At 43.4% G+C, this 19324-nt stretch overlaps 1 protein-coding gene across 2 annotated transcripts in view; it reads right to left on the bottom strand.

The window, feature by feature from the left end:
* Positions 1-19038, bottom strand: part of KLHDC3 (kelch domain containing 3) — a 62337-nt gene extending 43299 nt beyond the window's left edge. Inside the window, exon 1 of one of the 2 annotated variants that reach the window (XM_015426246.1) lies at positions 18883-19038. The gene's annotated coding sequence lies outside the window, so the exon portion shown is untranslated. Of the gene's footprint in view, positions 1-4181; positions 4236-18882 lie in introns of those variants that run through there. The other variant, XM_015426247.1, reaches the window with a different exon arrangement.
* Between the last annotated feature and the right edge of the window lie 286 nt (positions 19039-19324).

Consider the following 19324-nt stretch of genomic DNA (forward strand, 5'->3'; position numbering starts at 1 on the left):
TTTTGTTCTCCAAGGCCAAACTTGTCCGTTATTCCATTTACCTTTTGACTCCTACTTTAGCATTTCAGTCCCATATGATGATAAGGACATCTTTTTTTGGAGTTAGTTCTAGGAGGCGTTTGTAGGTCTTCATAGAACTGGTCCATTTCAGCCTCTTCTGCATCAGTGGTTGGAGCATAGACTTGGATTACTGTGTTGTTGGGTGATTTGCCTTGGATTTGGACCGAGATCATTCTGTCATTTTTGAAGTAGTAGATATAATGGTCTTCTGAGTTAAATTCACCCATTCCTGTCCACTTTAGTTCACTGATTCCCAAGATGTTGATATTCAGTCTTGCCATCTCATTTTTTTACCACATCCAACTTACCTTGATTCATAGATCTTACATTCCAGATACCTATGCAGTATTGTTCTTTGCAGCATTGGACTTTCCTTTCACCATCAGACACATCCACAGCTGAGCATGCTTTCGGCTTTGGCCCAGTCGCTTCACTCTTTCTGGGGTTACTTGTACTTGCCCTCTGCTCTTCCCCAGTAGCCTATTGGGCACCTTCCAACCTGAGAGGGTCATCTTCCGGCGTCATACATTTTGTTACTGTCCATGGGGTTTGCTTGGCAAAGATACTGGAGTGGGTAGCCATTTCCTTCTCCAGTGGATCACGTTCTGTCTGAGTTCTCTGCTGTGGCCTGTCCATCCTGGGTGGCCCTCCATGGCATAGCCCACACCTTCATTGAACCACGCAAGCCCCCTCGCCACGTCAAGGCAGTGATCCATGAGAGAGAACTACTATAAAGATGTCACTATTAATATTAAATATATAACTATCACCTTTCTCATACCAGAATACCTCTGAGCACATAGGATTGTCTCACTGTTGGAACTCTACACTTCCCTTGCTTTTTCCCTGAGTGACACAAGACTCACACTTCAGGTGACAACAAGAGCTCTCAGGCTTCCCACTGCAGGAGCCTGCTCGGAGCCAGACAGCAGCACTGTGAAACTTCACTTTGCCAGAAGCCTGTGTGCCCTTTGCGTTCCTCTCCATCTTCTCACCATCTCCTCAACACGAAGCCCAGCAGCTCAGTTAAGAGAATAAGATTTTCAAGGTGCCTGGAGGAGAGCAAGCTGGCCATGAAGAAAAGGTGAGTAAAATTACAATCACTCCACTGTGGTCAGCTTGTTCTGTTCCTGGGTGGTGACGGTTTTACTCTAGTCTGTGGCAAGATTGCTGCCCTTCTGGCAGCTGCCAGGGAGCTCAGATGTCTGTGCAGAAGCTTCAGAAAAGGCACTGGAGAGGACAGGACCTTTCCTTCCATCCCAGGCACGAGGCACACAAATCAGGGAAGCCTGCAGCTTACCCATCCTCCAATCCCTCTGGTGGTCACTATTTCAAGGTGGGAACCACCTGCCCACCGCACAATGACCTTTTGTACCCTCCTGAAAGATAGGGTGGGCACCACACTAGGGAACACGGCTCAGAAGAACCACATGTAGCTCCCAAGCCACTTAGTACATATTGCTGCTTTAGGAAAAGAGAATTCCTCAGTCATCGGCATTGACAAAAATGCTTTGCTAGAGAAGACTTGTGTACTGATTGGGAGCAAAGATGGTTTTATTATTATTTTCTTATCTTGGATATTTAAGTGACGGAAGTTGAAAGTAAAGGACAGGGCCACCTTTAAGGTATGTTCAACTATTTATAACCACGCTGGACCAGGTCAAACTCAAGTTAATGCCTTAAAACTGTGACCAGAAGGCAACAGTATCCCAAACTGCTGGCTCTGCAGCAGTGATGTGAAATGTTCCAGGCAACCTACGTCCTACAAAGACGTGTAGTGCAACAACTGAAGTTTTGAAACTATCATTCAGAGCAGCTTCATGAAATACTCAAGCCTCTATGTCACAAAAGGTATGAAAAATGGATTGGATCTTGCCAGCTTTTTCATTCACTCACCCCCAATTCCTCTCCCTAGTACAGCCCCCGTCCCACATGGGTTTTGTACATGTGATTCCCGTGATCTCCAGCATAGCCTTTTCTGATGGTTAAAGGGGACCTCCAACCCAATAGGTGCTACAAAAAGGGGGAGTGTTGAACAGTGTTCTAGACAATACTGTAACAGATCTGGGCACGGCTCTGAAGGCATGACAAAAGGGAAGTTGAACCCCCATCAATTACACAGGTTCCCCATGTCAACAGACATCATGATATCAATCACTATTTAGATTCAAGAGGGCTTTTCTGCGCAGGTAATAGGGTTTCACTGCACAAAATGGTTTTACAAACTTGCTTGGATAAATGATTAGGGGCTGGGGTCTATACTGCTGTGTTTAGCTTATTGTAAGCAGGACCCTATTTATGTAATTTCTGTACCGCTTAATGTGTCATGTGAATACTTATGCTGTGCTTCAGTTCTTTCTGGCGGTTCCAGACTTCTAAAATCCCCATGCACTGGTTACTCAATGTTCCATTTCAGAAGAAGTGTGGGTGCACACAAAAGCTTATACCTTTAATAAAACTTTGTTGGTTTCAGAAGGTGCCACTGGACTCAACTTTGTCCCATTTTTGTGATTGTACTGGCTCACTATGTGTAATCTGCCTTGAGTTACTGTGAGAAAGGCGGGCTATAAATAATGTAAATAAAGATATAAATAAAATCACATTTAGATGCAGCTTCACAGCAGCTTGTCTCTTTTTGGTTTCCAATGAGCAAAGAACAAAGAACAGTCTGAATGATAAAGATTCCATGGTTATGGACTGGCATTGTTCTTCAGAGGGGTCACAACCCATTTGCAGCGTACAGAAAACACACCATAAAGCAATGGAAAGACAGCACTGAAGGGGGGGGGGGGAAAACACACCATAAAGCAAAATGGAAAGACAGCACTGAAAGGGGGGGGGCTGAAAAGAACCAGCTGGTAACAGTGATGATGATTATTAGCCGCAAGGTATAGATGGAACACTATATCCGGGGAAGTGATGCTCTGTATTCTTGGTGCTTGTGGGGCAACAGTGAGGTGGCTTCTGGAGTTCTGGCCCCCCGGTGGACCTCCTGATGGCACCTGGGTTTTGGCCACTGTGTGACACAGAGTGTTGGACTGGATGGGCCATTGGCCTGATCCAATATGGCTTCTCTTATGTTCTTATGACTGTTTGCTGCTCATTGTAGCTTTTATGCTGGTATCTGTAGCTTTATTAATAGTGTTTTACTGGTTGATTTTATTGTAAGCTGCATTGTGGAGAGAAAGAACAAAAATTTTGAATGAATCAATAAATAGCTCCTGTTCAAACAAAATCAAATTTCATTTTAAGATTAATATACACAAAGAATAACAGAGTACACATAAACAATGAAAAGCAGACACAGACAAGCTACTTTGCATGTGAGAAGTTGGGAAATGACTGTTATAGAACATGCAAGCTGCGCTGCTTTCTCATTTAAGCCCTGTATGACAAAAAGGTTGATAATTTGATTGCACTGGCAGAATAATTCTGGCTTTTTAATCTGGGGACTGAACATTTTCCACAGCACACAGAGACACTCTTAACAAGCAAAACACTCAGTAGGTCATGGTGCTGTACACCAGAATCTGATTTGGACAACTGGACAGATTTCTCATAAATATGAACAGTCAGCAAACCTTCCTCACACCATACAGCTTTACCTTCTACTCATGAATAGCTTGCTGGTTTTGCAACATTTAGGGCTGTTTTTCAGAGCTGAATTCAGTGACTTCAGTGAACTCAACAGAAAACATAGCTTTAATATGACAGAAGCTTCCCCATATAGCACCACCAGAAGACCAATCAAAATAACAAACATATCAGGAGATAAGGACATATTATAGCTGACCTTTGAAATAGGGCAGAGAAGAAACCCAACTAAAAAGAGAAAGAGTGGGCAACCTTATATCCATTCCAGAACTGAACAAACAGCCTGGTAAGTTTAGCTCTACATAAAAGCACAGAATTCTTATCTTTAACAGGAAATATAAGAATCAAATCCTGTCTTTTACAACAGACCAGATGGAAAGAGCCCAGCAAGAACAGTAAGCGCTTCATACTGTCATCTGCTAATATAATGAAGCAGTCATAAAACGCCCAGTAGAAAATGCCCCAAGAAGCAGAGCAATCCCGCTCCCACCACTTCTGAAATACATTCAAAGGACACAAGTCCCTACCCTGCTGTTGTTCCAGTCCTCCAAGGAATGAATCCTGAGAAGCTGTGGGTTCTACACAAGGTTTAGTAGCACTTAAAAATAGCCTATAACCAGAGTGAAGCAGTCCATATAGACTGTTCTATTTCAGGCACATCCCAATTCACTGTTACATCCAGCAGAACAACAATCCAGCATCTTGTCTCACCCCTGAGATTTATTCACTCCTTCGGCTATTTATTCCTTTGGAATGTAAGCCAGTCTCCACAAAGGAATAATCAGTGGCCTTATGTAATGAGGTGCAGCTATGTTAACACTGGAATGATTGCTAGGTAGATTGAGTCACTTCTGCTGCTGCTAAAATAAGACTTGTGAATCCCTAAGATCTGCAAGACGCAGAATCCGGTAGACAGCCAGAAATTTAGGGCCCATTCTGATCTTACTCTTTTCCAATTCAGGAGGACTCCTGCATGTCAGTCCACTGCCTCCATGTGTGCTCAGATCCAGTTTGAAAGAAAAAAACCAGCAGATCCATGAAGAAAAATCCAAAAGAGAAGGTTTGCTAGCCTCTCAGAGAGGATTTCAGCACATTTCAGCACATTTATTGTGGCAAGGGAAAACTTCCACAATCCAGGTCATGCTCACTATGCCTGCAAGACAGCACAGAACATAAGAGAAGCAAGAGAGAAGCTAGGGGAAAGCCATAACAAACAGGAAGTGACATCATGGGACTTCCGGTGGGTGGATCGGCTATGGCGGTCGCTCTCCTCGATGCTCAAGGAGGCTACTAGCACACTTTCGGCTTGGAGGGGTGCCAGTCTAAATAGCAGGCAGGCTACATGCATGGTAGCCACAAACTGAAAGGTAGAGTTTCCTGATGATCTCCAGAATATAGGCTTTCCTAAGACTAAGTGTGTAAATGATACCCGATATAAGGGGGAAATAGTGTCTGGAAGACCATCTGACATTAGAGAGGTCTTGCAATGCTATTGGGAGTGGGGGAGATATGGTACATGTTGCAGCCGATGATGCATGGAGAGTCCCTGTGCAACCCCACCCACACTGCCACACTGCTCATTGTGTCATGGCACAACTCACTCACTTCCCTGCAGAAGAGCCTGCCTGCCTGCACTGCACGGGGCCACAGCTGGGGCTTCATGTGTAGATCAGAACCCCCTCCCACTCCAAGTCCCTCTGTCTCATTTTTCATTTGCCACCGAGAGGAGAGGATCAAATCTTCTGATGTCTGGCAAAAAACCCCCCCCCAATGTTCTTGAATTAATCCTGCTTTAATGTCTCCTCTTTAGCAAGAGGGAGCAACTGGAGTGACATCTCACAGGAAAGGAAGATTGTTCATGCCTGTTAATAGGAATGCCAGCTGGAAAAAACGCAGGCTAAACAAAAGGTCACACAGTTGATCACTTATGTATGCTGTGTTAACAAGATAAACTCTATATTAAAATCAAAAGGAACCAACTTCTACAGCAAGCTACATTCATAAACCACCCACACTATCCAACCCCAACCACAGCTCACCTTGTAAATATAATTCTACTTCCCATCTCAAGCAGCAGCTGCCTGTTAAGTGCCCTTCTTCCTCAGCTGACCACCCGGAGGTCTTTAGGGGTTTTATCCTTTCTTGCCGTCTGCTCCCTTCCTCTATACTATATGGGGGGCATTTTGACCTCAAAGGTAAGTGAAACAATCATTACAGAATCTCCAAAGAAACAGCAGTTACCAGATCTCTTCTTCTATACCCTACAGGCAGCAGCACCTCCCATGCAAAATAAGGGAACACATTTAAAATGCCTCACCCACAACAACTTATGTTGCATGTGGCAGAATGGGCCTGCTCTGGCCTGCAGGCCCTATTCTGCCCTGCCCTCCTAGGTTTTTCTCAACACCTGGAGAGGCTTTTCTTCCACTCTCAGGGTAGCTCACCACCACCACGTGACCTTTGTATGGAATTGCCCACTGGGAGGGTCAGAACTCCCAGCTTTCCTTCCAAGTTCTGAGGCCTTGCTTCAGTGTCTCCTGCTGCCCAGTGCCTGGTCACCATGGGGATGGATTACTGCCTTGCACACCTCTGGAGGAATAGCCACTTGTCAACTGCCTGCCTTCCTCCTGGTGCTCCTTTTAAAATAGCACGTCTGAGACGGTAGAGGTCTATGTGGTACAAAGAACCCCCACCAGCATCAAAAGTTATAAAGTATTTATTAAAAAGAAAATGTTTACAGCTCCAGACTGAGCAAAGGATACAAAAGAAATATGTAAAAACACAATCCTCTGTCCCTCTCTATACATGCCCTATCAGATGCCAAAATAGGATAAGCTCCTAAAGCTTAGGAAGTTACAAATCTCCACAGGGTTCCATTAGCTTGAAGCTTTCTGTAGCTTTCTGGGTGAGCACATGGTCATAGATGCAACGAACATGAAGTTGAGCAAACTTCAGAGGACGGCGGAAGAGGGGAAGGCCTGGCATGATCTGGTCAATGGGGTCGCGAAGAGTCGGACTCGACTGTGCAACTGAACAACAACAACAACATGGTCAATGGCTGCCTCCCCAGTGCAGAGAGGTCTGTGTCCTCTCATGGACGCAGCACCCCAGGAAAAGAGATCTCCTTCCTGTTGCAAGGAGTTTTTATTGTCTCTCTTTCCCCCAACCATTGACCAGGTCAGGCCAGGTCAGGGAAGCATTTCCCGGAGCTTCTTCTTGGAGATCATTCCTGGACCTTTCTAGTCTAAGGTCCTCCAAAAATCTTTGTTCCCTGTTAGGAGGGGGAGAAGGGGGGAAGCTTGACCATCCCATTGTCTCTAGCTAGACCTATTAGCATTTGTATGAAGGTAAGCTGGAAAGCAATTGGACTGCCTATTCTCTGCCCAGAAGGGATAAAATCCGTATTAAAATGCACAGAGGAGGTTTTGCTCATTTCAAACCTCCCAGAGACAAAATGCATTTATTCACACTGCACTATGGATCCCCCTATTTTTTTTACAAACACCTTACCAGAAGACTGACATTTCCAGACTCCAGAAGGGAAGCCCCTTGCTCTGTGTACACTGTTACCTCCTTCACCCAAAGCAAGATCCCACGAGTCTTTGAGGAATGTGTGTTAGATAAGGCTCCAACAGAAGCTTCCTATAAACAGAAGTCATGAAGCAAGCCAGAAATTCCATAGACACCACTAAGCATCTGAACAGGAGAGAGCGGAAACTGCTACACTCAGAGAGAAGGGTCAATCTTGCTAATGATGGGAAGATTAAGACACCTGCTCAACCTCAGTGCACCCTTCACCTCCAAAAACACTGGACACTAACTGCAACTCACTCCCATCTCTGAAACACAAGCGAAGTGCAGCTACATGGAAAAATGCATCCAGCTTACAAAGGATTCAAATGACACCCGAGGAAGGAGGTCCAAGCACAGAATGCTGTGGACTAGGAAAGAACTTTGAATATTTAAGGTTTTTCCTCAAGACGCAATCAGTGAAGGTTATTGGTGCAAGTCACCTTGATGTGACCTGGAAAAGGAACACAAACAATTAGCTAGCACAGATCATTCAGAATGTTTACAACAACATTTAATAAATATATTTAATGTATATTCTCCAGATCAGTGGAAGCGTATAAATTTTAAAGCTACATATTTTGTTTGCTTTCAGTTGGTCACACCTGTTATGAGTCATTGAGAAAAAGGAAGGATAACAGACTAAAGCGGTTTGAGTACATATTGTTATTGGATTTGGTCTAAAGTAACCTCTTCACCAGTATCTGCTGATTTAAAACTTTAAAAAAAATCATTACCAGTGGTATTCAATTCCTTACCGGTTGGGTCAAATTTATGGCTACCTTTTGGTGTTCTGAAAATAGCCATACCAGCTTGTTGCATGTATTTTTGCTTTGTTCTAAAATTAATCACTTTCTGGCAAGAAATCTTAGATAGAATCATAACAGGGTCTGCTCTACCTTTTTTAATCCAAAGGTGATCTTGCTATTTGAAAGATGTGGTAAATATCTGACTGGGAATAGTGATGAGTTTATTACCTACTGCTAAAATTAATATTGCCTTCTCTTGAGAAAAAAAATCAGATCCTCCTTTTTTCTGACAGAATGATTTAGAAGAGTTTGGTCAACTATTTTTATGTCTAAATTAACCTCCACAGCAGCAGAAATGGATGAACTCTCACGTACAGGAAGTATAGTGTAAAAAATACATCAAAAAGGAGGGTGTAAAAAATATTTAGTGTGAAACAGAATGGCTCATCATTACCAACACTGACATAACTACAAAAATGGATAAAGACAAATTACAATATATAGACAAAAAATTGACAATATCTTCAATATGGTCAAAGCAATGGTATTCCCAGGCAAAAAATTGACAATATCTTCAGTCAATTATTCAAGGATAAAAATCTACACCAAAATGGAAAACCAAGCAATAAATAAATATCACATACAGCCAATGACACAATGATCACGCAGCCAATAACACAATGGTGACAAGATAGCCAGCTGGAATTCGCTTCAAAACTGCTCTTATTCAGAAAACTACCAAGTAATTTGTGATCCCTCATGTGCTTATTCAGAAACCTTGGGTCACTGTGATGATTATTCAGAGACAAATATTTAACAGTTATTGGTGTCATTTTACACACACAGAACTGTTGGTTTTTGTTTCTGAACAACTGCCACAGTGACGAAAGGTCTCTGAATAAACAGACAAGAGGCTACAAACTACTTGGTAGTTTTCTGAAGAAAAGCACTTTCAAAACAGATTTCACCTAGGTGTTATTGGCTGTATGTTATACTTATTGCGTGGTTTGCCATTTTGATGTGCATTTCTATCACTCTATAACTGACTGAAGATGTTGCTGTATTTTTGCCTACACACTGTATGTTATTTATTCACTATTGCAGGGGTCCCCAAGCTCTGTGAGCCTTCAAGCACCTTTGGGATTCCGACACAGCATGGTGGGCACAGCCACAAAATGGTTGCCACAAAACGACGGCTAAAGAAGGTGGCTGCGAAAGTTGGAGTATAAGGAAAGCCGAGCGCCGAATAATAGATTATTTTGAACTATGGTGCTGGAGAAGACTCTTGAGAGTCCCTTGGACTGCAAGGAGATCAAATCAGTCAATCCTAAAGAAATCAACCCTGACTGTTCCCTGGAAGGCCAGATCCTGAAGTTGAAGCTCAAATACTTTGGCCACCAAATGAGAAGGGAGCACTCACTGGAGATGACCCTAATGCTGGGAAAGACTGAAGGTCAAAGAAGACGGGACGGCAAAGGATGAGATGGTTAGACAGTGTCATCGATGCAACGAACATGAAATTGAGCAAGCTTCAGAGGACGGCGGAAGACAGGAAGGCCTGGCGGGATCTGGTCCATGGGGTTGCAAAGAGTAGGACTCGACTGTGCAATTGAACAACAACAACAACAAAGAAGGTGGAGCCACCCATAAAATGCCTGTCCAGCAACACAGTGAAGATCTTTGTGCTGTCTTAGCAGCTGCTGCCAAAACAACATTTTAAAAAATCTGCACAGCCAATCAAATCTCCAATGGCCAGTCAGAAGCCTTGCTGCACTAAAGTTCCACCTGGCCCCGCCTCCTTTCTAAAAACATTTGTTGGGCTCCCACGGGCACCCTGTTGCGGTCTCCTGCACTATTGGAATATAAGATTTCAGGATAATATTAAATCTTTCTATGTATTATGAATAATGCTACATATGGAAAAATCTTAATCATGGGGAACTATTTTTATTGTATAGAAATATTGTGTTGAATAAAGGGACATATTTGTTTTTTAATGTTTATTTATCATTCTGTATTGCTTGTTTTTGTGTTTAACATTTTTAAATGGGGGGGGGGAGTGACAGGACTATGTTCTTCTAAACTCCCACAGTCCCACTGCAGAATTTGGTAACTGGCACAGGACGGCGGAAGACAGGAAGGCCTGGCGTGATCTGGTCCATGGGGTCGCGAAGATTCGGACTCGACTGTGCGACTGAACAACAACAACAACGGAATGAAGCATGATCAGGAATTTCAACTTCATTTAAATAAAATGTTTCTAGCCTTTACAACTACAATAGCAGTGTCTGCTGTTGTGGATATTTGTCATCCAACATGTTACATATCTGGTAAAGCTTTATTCTCACTTTTGGCTGATCAATATATAAAAACAATAATATGCAAATCTGAATATTCTGTATAATTTATTCAGGTTGATTAATTTGATACAAATTAGTAAAGGGAGGCCTGACTAGTGGGATTGGCATGTGATAGACATTACAGAAGAATCTCTTAATGGTCAGAGACAGCATTAACCAAGCCAGAGTTTATAGCCGAAGCGTACAATTAAACAGACTGGGTAACTATATAGAGTAGGAAATACATCTGGTGCTCCACACTATGGGAATAAGAAACCTCTGCTATTAATGGCAATGGTAGCATACTTAGTTGCACATGGCCAAAACACTGCAGAGGTCAATAAGCAGTTTATAGAACTTGGGGCCATTCAACTTGCCCTGTAGAGACCAATATACATTTGAGAACTTTAAACTTATGCAAAACAGAATTACAACAATTTCCTGAGAGATTATTTCACAAATCCGTTTCCTTGTCAGCATTTCCCCTCCGCTACCATCTACTGCTTTTCAGCAACCTTCTCTAATTGAAATAACAGTCCTACTAAGAGCCTGGTGTGCTGTTTTGCACACCAGGGCTCTTTGTGTGTGACAGAAGGAAATCTGGAAGCCTGTAAAACATATATCCAAGTTAAAGCAACTAGGGACCTGTACTTGGTCAGCAATACTTTAATAAAGCTATTAAAATGGTCACTGAACAGTGGTTAAAGTTAATAGCTTCCAATCGACATCCTACGGTCTGATAAACATGAACGCATACATTTAAAAGCAACCAGGAGCCCCTCCACATATAATGAACTTCCTACACAGATATTTTGTAAGGTATACAATCTCCTATGCAGAACTGGTATATGTATATTAATTTTCTCAGGTGTTTGATCAGTCAAAAGTTACTGATGAACATGAGGAAATTTCACTGCAAGCGGAGTATGTTCAAGAGCAAATGTTATTCTCCTACTTTAAGTTGTCTGATTTAGTAATAGTAGTGTTCTAATTTTGAATCATATTGTGTTGTATTTTAATGGGCTGGATCCAAAAGTTGTTTTCCACTGACAGAAGGCACTTCTGCCAGTGGAGAGGGGAGATTTTTGACCTTTCCTCCATCTCACCAAAGCCCAGTGGAGTGCTGCTTCTGGGGGGCATGGAACTTTCAGAAACACTGTAGGAGGGAAAAGTGTGTAGCAGCATGGGAAAATCAACCCCTTTTTCTACTGGCAGAAATGCCTTTAGATCCAACCTGTTATGTTCTTATATCCATTAGCTTATTTTGTTGACCTCTAGGTCAAACAGTAAGGCATGTATTTATAAATGAACAAGTGGGGACCTTCAAGAAACTTGCAGGGAGGGGGCATTCTCCCAACTTTGCTTCCTTCCCTCTCCTCCATCTTCCCCTTTATTTCTCTCCCCAAGCCAATCCCCCCTTCTTTTTCTTTCCAGTCCTCCACCAAGCCAATCCCTCCTTCTTTGTCTCTCTCTCTTTCTCTCAAACCAATCTTTTCCTCCCCCCCCCCAAGCAAATCCCTCCTTCTTTCTCCCTCCATCTTCTTCCCTACCTTTGAGCCCGGCAGTGGTGGCAGTGCCTGGAAGCTGGTCCAAGCATGGAGCAGCTCCTGGTGGTAGCCAGGGCCAGAGCAGCTCCTGGTGTCTGCCATGGCCAGGCCCAGAGTCTCTCCCGGCATTCTCCTCTATTCTGGCTCCACCCAGACTCTCTGCTGGTGTTCTGCACTGCCGCAGCCAGGCCTGGAGCCTCTCCCAGCATTCCCCACCACAGCAACCGCACTCAGAGTGGCTCCTGGTGTTCCCTGCTGCTATGGCTGAGCCCACAACCTCTCCTCGCATTCCCTGCTGGCATGACTGGGCCCAGAGCGGCTCCCAGCATTCCCTGCCCCCGCAACTTGGCCCAGATTGGATCCACAGGAGCAGCAGCAGCCAGGCCCTCAATGGTAAGTTGTGCTGTCTGTGCATGCAGAGATCACGCTTTTTATTTGGGGAGAATTTAAATCCCCCAGTATATTTTTTTTAAGTTTTCAGATTTTTCTGCACACCTAGAGTGTCACCCAAGTTTGCAGAAAAACTTGTTTGGGGTAAGTATGCCCCCTATCTGCAGATTTAGATATCCGAACACAGGGGACTGTCCACACAAAAGGGACTGTTGAGAATTAGGTATATAGATAAAGCAGCCCCAAAGTTGATTGTATGGCTTACAGTGGGCATCTTCATCCTCATCCTGAGAGCAGGCCACATAGCTGCAGAGTGCTTCAAGCACCATGAGGAGATGCACCTAAGAATTGCCCCCCCCCCCATAAAGCCAGATGGGTTAGGCCCTCTCCCTGACAGTGCCATTTACCATTTTGGCCATTCGTTTAATTGAGTCACACGCCAGATGGAATGAACCTTGTTTTAAAGGCTAGCTTCCTATTCCAAGACTGGGTTTTTAATTACTCAGAATTAATCATTCTAAGAAATCATGTTTTAACCTAGATGTTCACTAGCTCAGGCTGTTCCTTCTTAGAAGACCATAGTGATCTTGCAGACCAGACAAACAGGCAAATATATTTTGAGACTCTTTCAAAGAAAGTAGCATTAATGTTGCCAGATACCATAGAATCATAGAATTGGAAGGGGCCATACAGGCCATCTAGTCCAACCCCCTGCCCAATGCAGGACCAGCCTAAAGCATCTGTGTCAAATATTCGTCCAGCCTCTTCTTGAAAGCTGTCAGTGAAGGGGAGCTAACCACCTCCCTAGGCAGCTGATTCCACCTTTGAACCACTCTGACCGTGAAAAAAATTATGCTTTTACTGTACACCATATGATGTACACCAGTGTTTCTCAAACTGGGATCCAGAGATTTAGAGGGTACTCCAGGGGGACCACAAATCTTTCATGAGGGCAGACGGAAAGTTCTTCTCATGCCCATCAGGTAACACAGAAAATGAAGCTCTCTCAATTTCCCAGAAATGGTGGCAGGGACACTCTGCCTCAGGGGAACGGGACAAAAATCAGCTTCCTCTCTTTCAAAGCTCATATAGCCAGAGCTACCCACAGTCACCTAGCTTCCAGATTACTTCGGAGGAGCACTATCCAGGAAACGCAATGACAGTGGTCACTGGGAACTCCAACTGGTTGGGTAGCACCATGGAAATCCTAATCCAGACCTCATCTGCTTCCACTGTAAGAATAAACTAGTTTTACTCTATTTTCTAATAAAAAGGATTTTAATATACAGATAAAAAGACACCGCCCTGTGTTCCATAGCAGCCAACCATGGTTTTCAACTAAACACCAAAGTTCAGGTTTTGCATGATGTTGGTCTTTTCTGTTTCTTTTCGCAGCTCTGAAAATATCTCCAGGCTCTTTCCTTGTTCACCTGGCCTCAAAACTAGGTACAAACTCCTTTCCAATCAGGGGATGAGACTGATTAGAACTTGGGTCCAGAGCTATAGAATCAGCTATGGCTATCAGACATAGCCTTGTAGGCCATGTACAGACAACATAAAACATTTTATATGAATTTTCTTTTAAGTTGTAATTGATATGATCCTCCCTGTATTGTTTTGAGGACATGAGAGAGTGGAGACCTCCATAGGGCATGAGTGGCTTGCTGTGTGCACTTTGAAGAAAGAGCTGTCTGGTGCAGGGTTGGTGCCAGGAAGGGAGCCGGGGATGGTGGGTGGGTGGGTGAATCTGAAATTTTTAAAAATCAAAATGTGGGTCCTCAGATTGCTGACGTTTAAGAACTTGTGGCATACACTATCATATAAGCATTATACACCTGGACTCAATTTCAAATGTTGCAGAATTAGGATATTTAAATTGCACTGTGAGCTCTTAATAAGAAATGACTACTTCATTCACTAATTCTGATGGAAGGTATGAGAAGTTCATACTGCCATATCTCCTACCACTCCAGTGAGCAAAGTTTGAATCCTTCCTCCATCAGAAGAACCACTTAGGCTGGAGGAAGTAATCTTTAGCTTAAGATAGGATACATGCCACTGTCTGTATCTAAGTAATCATTAAAGCTGAATTAATATACAGTAGATATTTATTCTCCCAGAGCAGGCTGTTTGTGACTCCAGCACACACACCAGACTCTTCAAAGCACTCTGCTGCTGTGAACTATTCATCTCTAAGATGTTTCGTATCAGAGCTGATTCCTCCCATCAAAAACGAACATGGAAACTCATCTCCGCACTCAAAATCACAGACGCAAATATGCCATATAACAAAACAGCCATGTGAAAAAGAAGCAAACTGAGTACAGTAAATTAATGCAACATGAAATAGAAGCAAGTTAATGTGTAGTGAAAGCACAGTCCAAGCAGTGCTAATGAACTCAAAAATACCTAGATCAGAGTCTAGTTATGAAAAACTGAGCATGTAAATACTGGTGGCATGTTAATATTTCATTTTCTCTTTCATAAAAAAGACTGAAGTACTTCCACCACTATTTAGTCACTGTATGAATGTGGTCGGGTAGTTTATTCAAAAAGAACAACTAAACTGAAATGAGACTTCTTGAGGATTACAAGGGATTTTGAATATGTGCCATCCGACTGCGAGGAGAAAAATGCAGAAGTGTGTTAAGGTATAAACTCCAGGGCTCTTTTTGTAGAAAAAGCCCAGCAGGAACTCATTAGCATAATAGGCCACACCCAACAGCAGGAACTCATTAGCATATTGGGCCACACCCCTGACAGCACAGCTTATTAGCACATTAGGCCGCACCCCCATGTTACCAGAAGTGTGGTTATCCAACCACACCCACCTTTTGTTTGTTATTCTGTTTACCTTGTTTGTTGTCAAAACCCAGGGCTTTTTTGTAGCAGGAACTCCTTTGCATGTTAGGCCACACACCCCTAATGTAGCCAATCCTAATGAGTTTCTGCTGACGGGTGTGGCCTATTATGCTAATGAGTTCCTGCTGGGCGTGGCCAACTTGGGAGCCAGCCGGAACTCCGTTCCTGTGCGTTCCTGCCCAAAAATAGCCCTGAACTAATCCATGTTAAAACATTCATTTTATTTGTTTCATTTACATCCCACCCTTCTCTCCTATGGGGACATAGTGCCTCAAGGACACTTACATTGTTCCCCTCTCCTCCATTTTATTCTCACAGCATCTCTGTGAGGCAGATTAGGCTAGATGGGTGTGACTGGCCCAATGTAACCCAGCATCCTAGTCTGACATTCTAACCACGACACTAAACTGGTTCACATTATCTTCAATTGTCTTCATTCCAACCATATGAACACGACCTTGAGAGCTAGTGGGGTGAAACGATCCAAGTGCCAGATTTGTTCTGGGGAGGCATGGGTTTTAATCGATGGCTACAATGAAGGTCAAGGAAGAATGAGATAAAATTGTGCTTAATGAACGTATGAGTATGTCAAGCTGAGAATACTGGTAGAAGCAGTGATAGCGGTCTGAAAAAACTAGAGGGTATGTGACTAATGTTACGGGCATGCATAGAGGAGGGCACCTGAGGACAAATGTTAGCTATGATCTACTATCACATTTTTATCCTATCTTTCCTCCAAGGAACTCAAGATGGTATACATGGCTCTTGACACTCCCCCCCCCTGTTTTATCCTCACAACCATCTCCTGAGACAGGTTAGGCTGAGAGAGAGGGAATGCCTCAAGGACACTTACAGGGCAAGCCAATGGGCCTAGACTGCTGTACGTAGGATTGTATTCCAAACAAGCGTCATGACTAAATGGGGATTTAAATCTAAATCGTCTAGGTCCTAAATCCAATACTTTAATTACTAGGGCTAGTAATTACCTTTAAAGCCCTAAACGGCTTGGGGCCAGCCAGGTACCTGAAGGATTCCCTCCTCCATTCTGCCCTTCCCAGCAATTAAGATCCTCCCCATAATCCCTGGCTCTCTATGCCCCTGCCTTCAGAGATAAGACCAGTGACAGGGCTTTTTCAGTGGTGGCACCTAGCCTATGTAACATCCTTCCCCTTTAGGTTTGCCCAACTACCCTACTCTCTTTTAGTCAACAGGCCAAATGTTTATTTTTAACTTAGGCTTTTAATTAAAGGGTTGATCTTTTAGCATAATTTTTGTAGTCTGCTTCTAACTTGAAAACTGTTTTATGAGACTGCTTTTAAGCAACTCAATGGTTTCTGCTGTTTCTATGTTCTGCTTGGGCATTTAATTTTAGGTTTTTAATTAACGACTTTTTATGGTGTTTTATGTTTTCATTATGTTTTATTTTGTAAGCCTCCTTTGGCATGTTTTCTGGAGAGGTGGCATACAATTTTTTTAAAAAAAATACTAACTTTCAGAAGGATGCACAGTTTAAAAGGTCTGGGGGCCCTTTCCCCCCCGAGAGATAAACTATGAATTTATTTTAGATTACTATATAAAGAGTGTATATCCAGACTTCTTTGGCTGATTTGAGAAACTATATAGTCACACAGGGATAATTCACGTCATAACGCTTAATTTCTTTTCAGAACTGGCTACTGAATGTGTATATTGACTCCACTGTACTTTTTGACAAGGTGTGAAAGTTCTACCTGAAATGCTGTATCTGTGATCTCCCATTCACACATGCTACTGGTAAGCTACCATTGCACTAACCAAGTGATGAATACACATGTGTGAACCAAGCCACAGTTTCTGGGCCTAAAGACATTTAGAAAGTCAGTTATTTGCTGATCTTTATCATTCAACAGAATTTAATTATTTCAGTGTTACTCAATAACAGGGATGTAATATGGCCAGGAGCTTTGTAGCTATGTGAAACCACATATTTTCTCCATCCCCTCAGGAATGTTATAAATTGGGAATTTGGGAATTTTCAGTCTTCACTCAATTTAGAACTGGAATTATTCCAGATAAATTAAGTTAGGATTATCTAAAGCACAGAACAAAGACATGTTCTTATGTATGTGGCAACAATGGTGGTAGAGTAGTAAAAGGAGATTTTTCCTTGTACACTTGCAGTGCATACCAATGGAAGGTCTAACCAGTCAGAGACTACATTCACTTCAGATGACTCATGACCCAGGGTGAGGAGTTGTTTCAGAGTAAGCTTTTGTTCTTCTTTCCCAACTCACGAGGTTTGAGTATGTATAACTGTATTTGTACACATTAATCCCTAGCTATCCCTGTTGTTTTGAAAAACGACATCTATTCTAGATGATAATCTCTTTAGGGGTAGGGACCTGTCTGCTTTTACATACATGTAAGCCTTGTAAAATATTTATTATTATAATGTTTGCCTGCATAGGTGTTTTTGGTTTAGGAACACTAGAGGGAGGGGACTTTTACATAGGCTGGGCGAGGGGTTTCTTGGCCATAGAGTGTCAAGGATCAAAGCTTTCCAATGTTCACAAAAACATGACGAAGTCATTCAGAAGTGGAGAATTTTTGGATGGAAGAGGTTTGAGTGGAAAAAAGCCAACAGAGACTGAGAAGGATAGTAGGCTATGTTCTGGCATTGGCCTTCGATCCTCAGTGTTTATGGGGTTTCTCCTGCTGTGGCTATAAGGAAAAGCAGTGTCTCAGAGTTTATGAAGATGAGAGACCTCACCAAGTATCCAGCGAGACCTGCCTACAGTTTGTAAGGCAGAGCTCACAGACTAAAAAGACTTTATTAAGTCTGACTTTAGGATTGCTCTGCTCAGTATCCCCACTGTTTTGTTTAAAACTCCCAGTTCTATACCGATTTTTACTTGCCTTTAAATAAAAGCTGTTTGTTTAAGTGCTGTTCAGGTTTGGAATGGGGCATCCACAATTCTCTGACCACTAACTTGACCCTTTTAAGGCTAAAAGGGTTACATATGCAAAGCATGTGATCTTATGCCCCAGCAGCAAAAAAAAATCCCAACAGCAAGTCCCCTTAGAATGTCAGGACCAGAAGGTGATCACCACAAGAGTCTTCTCATCTACTCCCATCAATATCTTCACCCCTTCTTTCTTACTAAAATCAAATTGCCCCAAAAGACAGACAAAAGGACTGATAGTGCGATCTATCCTAAGCAGAGTGACACCCTTCTACATCCACTGAAGTCAAATGGGCTTAGAAGGTGCGTCTCTGCTTAGGACGGCACTGTAACATCTCTTGTGTCAAGCCATTTCTCTAGATCATTATTTATAAAAACCCGACCATATATTGGCATGGGAAAAGGGACGCTTGTCCGTTCGGAGTGATTATAAACGCACACACTCGACTATTCAACCCATCCCAACCCAGAGCCCTTCCCCACTGTTTAATAAAGGAACAACAAAAAGCCCAACCTTCTTGCGCTCCAGGCTTCACGTGTGAACCTTCATCGTGACGCCCCACCCACCAGGGTCTCCTTCACCTCGTGTACACTTTCACGGACACCTCGGCCCTGCCTCTTACAGCCACGGATCTCTTCCACCCCTCGCGGGAGTCTCCCGGCCTTTTATCTAAACCTGCAAGGGACACCCCCGCCAACGTGGTCGCCTCAACCTGTCCCGCAGCACGGCGCAACCCGCTTCGTCTCTCTCTCCCCCCCCCCTTTTCGGAGAGAGCTTTTTGGAAGAACTAGCCAGGCCTTACAGTGGATCTAACAGCTGTAACGTTACCTGCTCGAAGGGGAAAGCGGGGGCGGCCGGCGGCCCCAGACAATCGCGCCCGCTCTCCCAGTGCTCTTGCAGGTCTAACGGCCCAGCCCACAACAGCCAGCAAGTGCCAGCTCTCTGCTCAGCGCCTCACTCTCCCCGTCCGTCCCTCCCAGCCAGGCCTTGCCCAAGCCCAGCCTCAGCGCACAAACACAGAAGCAAGTCACGCCTACCCAGGGAACCTGGGACGTGTAGTCTCGATTTGCGCCGCGTATAGGCAAGGGAGAATCCCCATACCAACTCCGCTTGCCATATACGTGTGCTGAAAAGCAAACAAGTGGTGGAAATCTTTAATGGGATTAACTGAAAATACGATTGTGGGGATAAGACTCAAATGCAAGGCCGTTTTAGTGGGCGCTGGAAAAAGGACAGTCCTCCTGTGGCCTTGACTAATATATTTATTGAC

Source organism: Gekko japonicus, unplaced genomic scaffold (assembly GCF_001447785.1).
Source record: "Gekko japonicus isolate JY-2015 unplaced genomic scaffold, Gekko_japonicus_V1.1 scaffold405, whole genome shotgun sequence".
Classification (NCBI taxonomy): Eukaryota; Metazoa; Chordata; class Lepidosauria; order Squamata; family Gekkonidae; genus Gekko; species Gekko japonicus.